This window comes from Gekko japonicus, unplaced genomic scaffold, assembly GCF_001447785.1.
Source record: "Gekko japonicus isolate JY-2015 unplaced genomic scaffold, Gekko_japonicus_V1.1 scaffold2363, whole genome shotgun sequence".
NCBI classification, from domain to species: domain Eukaryota; kingdom Metazoa; phylum Chordata; class Lepidosauria; order Squamata; family Gekkonidae; genus Gekko; species Gekko japonicus.
The window spans coordinates 60,111-70,762 of NW_015163158.1; the positions used below are offsets into that span (position 1 = coordinate 60,111).

The 10,652-nt window shown below is 46.0% G+C and overlaps 1 pseudogene; it reads left to right on the plus strand.

Moving 5' to 3' along the window:
• LOC107106861 overlaps positions 1-5,128 on the plus strand; it is a 33,703-nt pseudogene extending 28,575 nt beyond the window's left edge.
• The last annotated feature ends 5,524 nt before the right edge of the window (positions 5,129-10,652 follow it).

Consider the following 10,652-nt stretch of genomic DNA (forward strand, 5'->3'; position numbering starts at 1 on the left):
AGCAGCAGGGCTGCCAGATCCAGAGTGGGACATAGCTAACAAGTCCCCGAGAGTCTTTTCTGTGTGCCTAGCTGACTGTCTCTGCTTCTCCAGGTCAGCCACCTTGGCCTCAAGGGAACACACACGTTCCCTGAGAACCAGGAGCTCCTTGCACCGAGGACACACCCAAGACTTCTGCCCAGTGGGCAGATAGTCATACATGTGACACTCCGTGCAAAACACTGGATAGCCCCCAACCCCCTGCTGGCATTCTGGCTTCATAATTCTTTTAAAATAAATAAATATAATCCCCCTTTTAAACCCTTGTCTCGTGCCTCTGGCAAGGTGTTTCCTTAAATAGAGGCCTCCCCCAGCAGAGGTCAGGCAGCAGCTATTCAAATTCAAATTCACCCAGGCACTCAATCACAGGCAAAACAATGCCCCTTCCACTTCCTCTCAATTACAGGCAATCCCAGTCAAACAATGCCCGTTCCTCTCCCACACTCAATCAGCCAGGACTCTGCAAGAACTCTAAGTGCTTCCACACACTGCTAAACACAGTTTTCCCACAAAATATCCTTAGCTGAATTCTCTCAGCTGAAAGCAAGTAAAAGAAACCCACTCACCTCTCTCACAGCTCTCTCTCCTGCTCCTGCTCAGAGCTCAGCTGGTCTCCTGACCAACATCTCCTGGACATCCACCTAGCCTCAACCAGGGACAGGGCCTTTTCCATCCTGGCCCCTACCTGGTTGGAACATGCCTCCGACTGAGATCAGTATCCTGCGGGACATGCTCCAGTTTTGCATGGCCTGTAAAATAGAGCTGTTCTGCCAGGCCTTCAGTTGTAGTGGAAGACGCCCAGTTATTTGGCCTCCCTGCTAAAAGCCACCCTATGACATCTGCCCATGCAGGATGACGTTATCATTATCTGTTGCTGACTCTTGTTTTACCAAGTATCCAGCTATTAGGGCTATAACGTAATGCATATTTCACCAACTTTTAACTGTTCTTAACTATTTCCCCTACTTACTGTGCTAAGCGGTTTTTAACGTTTTTGTAACTTCTGATGTTACCCACCCTGAGCCCGCTTGTGGGAAGGGTGGTATATAAATCTAACAAACAAACAAATAAATAACTTGTGAGTGGGTAGAAGCCAGACCTTCTCCATCCAAACCTGCCCTCCGCACACCCATAGACAGCGACTCGACAAGATTTCCGTACATGAATGTATTGAAATGTAGAAGCAGAATGAGAATAAGTTTTAAATGGAACATCTTGAATATCAATGCATAAAGTGGATTCTGAGCAGAAATATCTTCTACTTTCCTATTATGAGATAGATAATGGATTTTCTTTCTATATTCTGATACATTACGTCAAAGTGTCAACAGGCAGACACTGTGGGTTCTTAGGCCAAGTGCAGGCAAATAACCAAACTGTTAGAGTTTGTTCGTTGCTGTAGATTTTCCGGGTTGTGTGGCCGTGGTCTTGCCAAGACCATGGCCACACAACCCGGAAAATCTACAGCGACTAATGAACTCCGACCGTGAAAGCCTTCGACAACATACTGTTAGAGTTTACTGAAAAATTAGACAAGTTAATGAATACATAGCCAACAGATTAAATAAGGTCAAATGGCAAACCAAACAATAAAGCTAGTTTCATCTGCCTAACACTGTTTCGAAATCTTGTCAGGTGGTAACAAACGTACATCCAAATGGTGGCCTCTGATCAGCGTGGTCTACGGCCTCAGCCGTCGTGAAACATGGCATCGAGCAGGCATCAGTCCATGAAAATCTCGGCTAGCCAGCCAGCATCTGGAACCATAAGACAGTTCTAGTTTACGGCCCTTCTGGTTGGGTGATGACGACACCCAGTCCCAACACATTTCCAGGAGAAATCTCTAGAAAATCGCATCACTTCTCCTGGTCTTCCCCCTCCCATCACTGGTGACACGCCCTCCTGGGCCTGTGACTGCACACATTAATCCTCGAAGGGAGGCACCGATGAATCTTTGCCTTATACAGTACTTACTGAGAGCCAGTTTGGTGTCGTGGTTAAGTGCGCGAACTCTAATCTCGGAGAACCGGGTTTGATTCCCCACACCTCCACTTGCACCTGGCTGGATGATCTTGGGCAAGCCGTAGCTCTGATAAGAGATGTCCTTGGAAAAGAGCAGTTTCTGTCCGAGCTCTCTCAGCCCCACCTACCTCACAGGGTGTCTGTTGTGGGGAGGGGAAGGGAAAGGAGTTTGTAAGCCGCTCTGAGACACCTTTGGGTAGTGAAAGGCAGGGTATAAATCCAATCTCTTCTTCTTCTTCTCTTCTACTGTCGACAGCTAGCTCCACTGGCTAACTTTTCTACTGTGAGGTTTGCCTCACAGTAGAAAAGATGAAACCTATAATGTAAATGTAAAAGTTAGGAAACCTGAAATCTAAAATGTTGAATAGAAATGTACCCCAACAGAAGTAAATACCGTTGTATTTATGGATAGTGTCTTAAACACCATGATGGAGGGGGTGTTGGGGAGAAATGCTTTTTGTTTCATACACTCTGTGATGTATAATTTTTTAAATATACATAATTGTGTTATGAAACCCCTATTTCATTTCTATATTCCCTTACACCTTTACTTTGTTTTCTAAAATAAATATATGTACAGATACACAGAAAGATTTCAGGCCGAGGCCTTTCTTGGGCCTGTTTTCTGGACTCAACTGGTTGCGACAGGGACTGAACCCGGGACTTTCTAGTCCTTCATTCCTCCTATTTGGCCTGCAAAGATCAGAGCGATGCTGTCTAGATGGCGTTGCGAGCAAGATGGTTCGGATTTCCTGAATAGCGTTCCAGTCCAGACTCCAAGAAATAAATGGGTCTTTATGGGAAGGGGGCAGAGCAGGGGTGTGTGGAGCACCTGGTTTCCACAGAGAAGGTCCCCAAATCCATCCTCAGCAACTAAGAAGGATCTCAGCGAGGATGGTGTGAAAATGCTGTCTGTCTCCCTGAGACCTTGGAGAGCCAGAGGCATTTGAAGCGCTCAGTGCGGGGCAGGATGCGCCAGTGGTCTGAGACTGGCAGTTTCTTATCCTTGTCTCTTTTCGTTTCCAGAAGGATGCTGGGGTTCCACGCCTCCCCTCATCTCCTGGCTCCAAGAAGAAGGCCTCTTTCTCCAGGGCTCCGCAGGAGACCTGCAGTCAGCAGGTCAGTCCTTCGATGCTTCATGGGAACCCCTCTCTCTGCAGGAAAACATACATGATCATCAAGAAAAGACACAATCTATTTCAAATATTGCTACAGATGGGACGATCAGAAGAAGCCAAAGAACATAGTTGCAAAGAGATGTAGGAGGCAGCTTCTCGAGATGGATGCTTTGAGGCCAAAGGAGAAACGAATTAATTATGTACTATTACCTCTTACTTATTTTGTGGTTACTCAGCATTTTTTGCATGAGGATGACAAAAATTAGAAACTAAAATGATAACAACAAACGATTAATACCGTCCATTTATTCACACATCCAAGACAGTGTGAGGATTAATTCTTAACATCTTTGTCGCTAACCAATATTCCATCTGAACCATGAAATTGGTCCTCGTTCACATCTATCCCTCTTGGAGCTGCCTCCTCCTTATTGTTTGAAAGTAGAACTAAACAATTACTTTAAAAAGAAATGATGGTATTCCCTATAATAACAAATCCATTAACATTCCTGATGAGAATGGTAGTGTCTTCCTTCCCATCACTTAAGTATGCTCTATTCATTCCTTCAGGTAACATTTGGGGGACCGAGAATGAGGGGGAACATTCAAGGATGTCACCTGGTGGAGCAACAAGAAAGGAAAATTTGAGAAGTGAAGATGGAGAAAACATGCAGGGAGGGAAGAGGACACAGAAGAAGGGAGAGCCATCCACAGATCTAGGACATCAGGAAATGGAAATTACAGCCGAACCCTTCAATGGAAAGAAGAGGAGAAAAAGTTCTACGGTTGGGAATCATTTCAGTCAAGGCATTCTGAGAGGAGAACAATGTTATCAGTGCCTGGAATGTGGAAAGAGCTTGAGTCAGAGCTCACACCTTATTTCCCATCAAAGAATCCATACAGGAGAGAAACCATATCAGTGCACAGAGTGTGGAAAGAGCTTCCGTGAGCGTGGCTCCCTCACAACGCATGAAAGAATCCATACAGGAGAGAAACCGTATCAGTGCTCAGAGTGTGGAAAGACTTTCCATCATCCCTGTGACCTCACTTGCCATCAAAGAATCCATACAGGAGAGAAACCGTATCAGTGCTCAGAGTGTGGAAAGACTTTCCATCATCCCTGTGACCTCACTTGCCATCAAAGAATCCATACAGGAGAGAAACCGTATCAGTGCTCAGAGTGTGGAAAGAGTTTCTATTGGAGTTGCAAACTCACTTCCCATCAAAGAATCCATAGAGAGAAACAATATCAGTGTTCAGAGTGTGGAAAGAGTTTCTGTGGGAGTGGCTCCCTCACAACGCATAAAATAATCCATACAGGACAGAACCCATATCAGTGCTCAGAGTGTGGAAAGACTTTCCATCATCCCTGTGACCTCACTTGCCATCAAAGAATCCATACAGGAGAGAAACCATATCTGTGCTTAGAGTGTGGAAAGAGTTTCCGTGTTAGTGTCTCCCTCACTTACCATCAAAGAATCCATACAGGAGAGAAACCATATCTGTGCTTAGAGTGTGGAAAGAGTTTCCGTGTTAGTGTCTCCCTCACTTACCATCAAAGAATCCATACAGGAGAGAAACCATATCTGTGCTTAGAGTGTGGAAAGAGTTTCCGTGTTAGTGTCTCCCTCACTTACCATCAAAGAATCCATACAGGAGAGAAACCATATCTGTGCTCAGAGTGTGGAAAGAGTTTCCGTAAAAGTGATGCCCTGACTTCACATCAAAGGATCCATACAGGAGAGAAACCATATTTGTGCTCAGAGTGTGGAAAGAGTTTCCGTCAGATTGGCTCTCTCAAGTCTCATCAACGAATTCATACACAAGAGAAACCATATCAGTGCTCAAAATGTGGGAAAAGTTTCAGTGAGAGTAGCCCCCTCACTTTCCATCAAAGAATCCATAGAAGAGAGAAACCTTATCAGTGCTTGGAGTGTGGAAAGGGCTAAAATGCTCCCAGCCATTTAGACCACTGCTTACTGCTTCCCACAGCTTTCCACACCAAGCAGAAATCAGTAGTGTAAATGGCAGGGTCATGAATCAATACGAACTGGTTCGGTTTGTGAATCAACCTCCTGCTTTATATAAGGTCATGGTTCAGTTTGTGGTTTATCCATGAACTTAGACCACAAAAATGTGGTTTGTGGCCATTCCTAGCTGCTCAGTCTGTAGCAAGAACATGTAGGAGTGAAAAGATAGAAATGCTCAGAATGTGGTTAAAGCTTCTTCCTGCGTTCATACCTTACCTGCCATGAAAGAATACCTAGAGAAGAGAAAACATAATTCAATGCTCGGAATGTGGAGAGTTTCAGATGGAATTCACACCTCTCATCAAACAATTCACACTGCTGAAAACCCCCATCAATGCTCAGAATGTGGAAAACGTTTTAATCGAAACTGTAGCCTTAGTCAGCCCCAAAGAATATACACAGCTGCTGTATGTGACAAGAGCTTCTCTAGGAAATCATGGCTAATTAAACATCTTAAGAATTCACTTGGGGTGAAACCATCTAATTGCTGACAAGGCGGGAAGAGATTCAGTCGAACCAGAAGCCCCAGTCAACATCAAAAAATCCACACCACGGAGAAATGGTACAAATGCTCAGCATGTGGAAAGAGCTTCCGTTGGCAGTCATGCTTTACTCAGCACTGAAGAATCCACGCAGGGATGAAGCCACACAAATGCTTAGACGGTGGGATGGTCTCTTAGAAATCAGCCCACACTCAACTTCCAAACATTGGCACATGAAAGAAAACATAGTACTACGGAACCTAGAACGTGATCCACGGATGGCAAGAAGCCTTAGTTTAATTTCGTGGAATAGAATTTGGTTGAAGGAAAACATAGTCAGCCTGGAAGATCCACAGAGTGGAGAAATGCTTTAAAAATGTTCAGAATATGCACCAATCTGAAATCAGTATTAAAGAATTTGAAGGGGGGGAGTTTTATTAGCGCTTCGATGGCAGAATATCTTTCTCTGCATCAAAGATACACTCTGGGAGAGCCATATAGGTGCTCAGACTGAGGCTTTTCTCAGAAAGCAAACCTTACTAGACACTTCAAACTGCAAAAGGCAGAGAAACCACAGAAAGGCTTGGAGTGTGGAAAGAGTTCCACATCTAACGTGCATCTCAGTCAACACCTGATTCTCCATGCCAGAGCAGAGCAAGGAACTTTGGCAGCTGAGAACTACATATGAATGAACCTCTATGTAACCAGTGAAGGGAGATCTTACCAAGATTTCAACAGTTTGGAAATGGTTCCTTAGCAATTGTCCAATCGACTGGCCTGAAAGGGCTTTTTGAGAACAGTACCAGACTCACGTCATTGGTGAGAGAATCTCTGGCTACTATCATTTCAGATTGTCTATCGCTACCCCTCCCTAAATATACTAAAAAAATAAGAATATGCTCTGCATACCCTTGTTTCCCTTTTAATGGTTGTACTCTAGCTTAGAAAGTCCTTTCCCAGATCCATCCCCTGAGAGATTTGTACACCTTCTGAAAGCAGAGAAAAAATACTGTCTTCTCTCAAGTGCTCCAGCTAACGGAATTTTTCTGCCCTGTTAATATGTTTGGATGTTTCTATTGGGTTTTATGGATTGTCATTTGGTAATAGCATTGAGCCTGTTTTCGGATGTCTGGACCATCTTATGTCAACATCAATAAATACGTATTATGGTTTACTTTAGTGAGATGCTGTGTGAACATTAGGCCCCCGGTTAACAGGGCCTGCTCGTATCTGTTCTGTGCAGTCAAGCCGTTCTGACTTGTGAGGACCCTACGTATGAATGAATCCCCTTCAGAACATGACATCATGAACAGCCTGGCTCAGGCCTTGGAAGTGTGCCTGCATGCTTTCCAGGCTCAACCAGAAGTGAGGCTGCTTCCCACTCCCCATTTTTGCTCCTGATGGAGTAAAGACCAGTAGCAGGAGGGGGCGAGAGCTGGGGGGTGGGAGATAACGTACACCCGTGCCTGGAAAGCTGGTTCCAGAGGAGATCCAGGAAATTACAGGGCAGTCAGTCTGACGTTGATATTGGGTAAATTGGTGGAAACCATTATTAAGGAAAGAATTAGTAGGCACATAGATGAACAAAACCTATTGAGGCAGACTCAGCATGGGTTCTGTAAGGGAAGATTTTGTCTCACTAACCTGTTAGTGTTCTTTGAGGGGGTGAACAAACATGTGGACAAGGGGGATCCAATAGATATTGTTTACCTTGACTTCCAGAAAGCTTTTGATAAAGTTCCTCATCAAAGGCTCCTAAGTAAGCTCAAAAATCATGGGATAAAAGGACAAGTCCTTTTATGGATCAAAAACTGGCTAATTAATAGAAAACAGAGAGTGAGTATAAATGGGCAGTTCTCCCAGTGGAGGGGGGTAAGCAGTGGGGTACCACAGGGATCAGTACTTGGTCCACTGCTTTTTAACTTGTTCATTAATGATTTGGAGTTGGGAGTAAGCAGTGAAGTGGCTAAATCTGCGGATGATACGAAGTTGTTCAGGGTGGTGAAAACCAGTGAGGATTGTGAGGCACTCCAAAGGGATCTGTCAAAGTTGGGCGAGTGGGCGTCAACATGGCAAATGGGGTTCAATGTGGCCAAGTGCAAGGTGATGCACATTGGAGCCAAAAATCCTAAATATAAATACACATTGATGGGGTCTGAACTGGCAGAGACAGATCAAGAGAGAGATCTTGGAGTTGTAGTAGATAACTCACTGAAAATGTCGAGACAGTGTGTGACTGCAATAAAGAAGGCCAATGCTATGCTGGGGATTATTAGGAAGGGTATTGAAAACAGATCAGCCAATATAATAATGCCCCTATATAAATCAATGGTGAGACCTCATTTGGAATACTGTGTGCAGTTCTGGGCACCACACCTTAAAAAGGATATTATAGCTTTGGAAAAAGTGCAGAAAAGGGCAACTCGAATGATAAAAGGGTTGGAACACTTTCCCTATGAGGAAAGGTTAAAGCGCTTAGGGCTCTTTAGCTTGGAGAAAAGACGACTGAGGGGTGACATGATCGAGGTTTATAAGATTATGCATGGGAAAGAGCAGGTAGAGAAAGAGGTACTTTTCTCCCTTTCTCACAATACAAGAACCCGTGGGCACTCCATGAAATTGCTGAGCGGTCGGGTTAGAACGGATAAAAGGAAGTACTTCTTCACCCAAAGAGTGATTAACACATGGAATTCACTGCCACAGGAAGTGGTGGGTGCTACAAGCATGGACGGCTTCAAAAGGGAATTAGATCTTCTCCGGGGCTGTTCACATAGCAGGGATCCTGAATTCCTGAGCAAGACCTATCCTTACCAACTGTGAGCAGTCTTTTCAGCCCAAATACCTTCAGGAAATTTTCAAGAAGTGGGGAGCCCCCCAGGTAGCACCGGAGTTTTATTCTCCAGCAGGCAGCCCCCCAGCCTCAGTGGGAGTGGCATTCCAAATCCTTTGGTCAGAGAGACTGTCCTTTGCCTTTTCTCCCTTCCCACTCCCGAGCAGGGTTATAGGGAAGCTGGTAGCAGAGGGATCAGATTGTATCCCAGTAGACCCATTTTGGCTGCAGCAAATCTGGTTTTCTGAGCTCATCCACCTAGTAGGCGCAGAGTACATCATCCTCCCCCCCTCCCAGATTGAATTGTGAAGGGGCCATTTTTGCACTATGATATGGCCCACTAGGGTCGCATTTCTCCTCTGGACTGCATATGATATCCTTAGCGATTCCCCACAAGCAGCTGTGCTGCTCTCGGTCTTCCGTTTCCCCCAGTTGTATTGGTCAATTTCACACTCTTCACTGCACGGCCGCACTTTGACCTGCATCTCCCTCCGATTTCCCCCGGGCCTTCGTGATCTCAAAAAACAAGGATTGAGAAGACGTGGAGGAAATCTGGGAGATCTGGGTCAAAATGTGGCCACGCAGTGAAGAGTGTGAAATTGACCAATGCAACCAGGGAAACTGGAAGTGCGAGGGCAGCAACCCAGAGAGGCAGCGCCTCAGCAACCCAAGATCTTGGTGAAACCTCACAGGCTGCCTTGCCTCCCCTTTCCCCGGAGCCAGGGGAGCGCAGAAAGAGGCAGGCGTGCTCGTAGCTCCTAAAGAGGAGGTGGCGTGAGCGTCTTGTTGTCCAGCGAATGTCAGATTAAGAGGAACACCTGGGGTTAATGGATAGCTCTCTCGCAAGCAACAAGACCCAGCTATGAGCTGCAAATAAAGGATGGGGCTTCAGAGGGGGAAGGTGTGGGAGCAACTTGTCACCTTCCTGGAGACGTGCGACTGCACCACCCAGACCTGTATCTGGTTGCTACTCCTGAACCATTGGCTGCGACCCTGGACCTGCTCGACTACGCCTCTTGGACCTGCTCCGACTCTGCTTCTTGGACCCTCGGCTGGCTTCCCTTGTGTAGGACTCTTAGACTGAACTCTTAACTTACGCTTCTGGTTAGAGTTTCCATCTCGTTCCCTTGGTCTCAGCTGAGTCTGCTCTGACTCAGGACACAAAGCTGTTGTGGCGGTGCAGAGTGGAAGAGGCAGTCTTGCAAATATGCGGGTCCAAGGCCATAAAGGGCTTTGTAGGTAATAGCCAATATTTTTAATTGGGCCCAGTAACTGATAGGCAGCCAGTGGAGTCTGGAGTTCAGTTGTAATTCTGGGAGACCCCCAGGTCCCACCTCAAAGTTGGCAATTCTACGCCTAGCAGCAACCACTGGGGGGTTTGCTACCACCTGATCTGCGTTAACTCCAGTAGGACTGGCTGCTGGCAGCAGCCACACTATGGAAGTCAGTATGGTGTACTGGTTAGAGCTTCAGAGGACAGTCTCAGAGACCGTGTTTCGAATCCCCCTCTTGCTGTGGAAGCTCACTGGGTGGTTTTGGACCAGGCACATGCTTCACAGGGTTGTTATGAAGAAAGATAGAGTGTAAATGAATAAACAATAAATATATCTGAAGATGAGACCAGCTAAAAGGCAGGTGGGTGAATGGCTGAGGAGAGAATGAGGCAGGGAAGGGGGAGAGGATATGGGGGTTGCTAAGAAGAGGAAATGGGGGGGCAGAGGGAAAAGTGAGGCCCCCCCCCAAGCCCTTGAGGGCTCCCTACCATGCAGGTTGGCATGGGCCAGTGGTCAGCATCACAGAACAGGGCCATAGTTTTCCTAACTAGAGGATGCTGGAGACAGAAAGCAGAAAAGCAGGGGACAGAGGGGCAGAAAAATATGGGTTGGCTGTGGGGTGGGAAGAAAGGAAGGAAGCATGAAAAGAGGAGGCACTCTGGGGTCTTTCAGGAAAGGGAAATATTTAAGAGTGGGGGAGGGGAAAACGAGATGCCTCCCACAAGTCCTTGCTGGTTCCCACTTGGAAATAAATAATAAGCTTCAAAGCCTTACACGGCCCAGGACCAACGTATCTGAGGGACCGCCTCTTCCCATATACGCCTTGAAGAGCGTTATGCAATATGTACCAACATCTC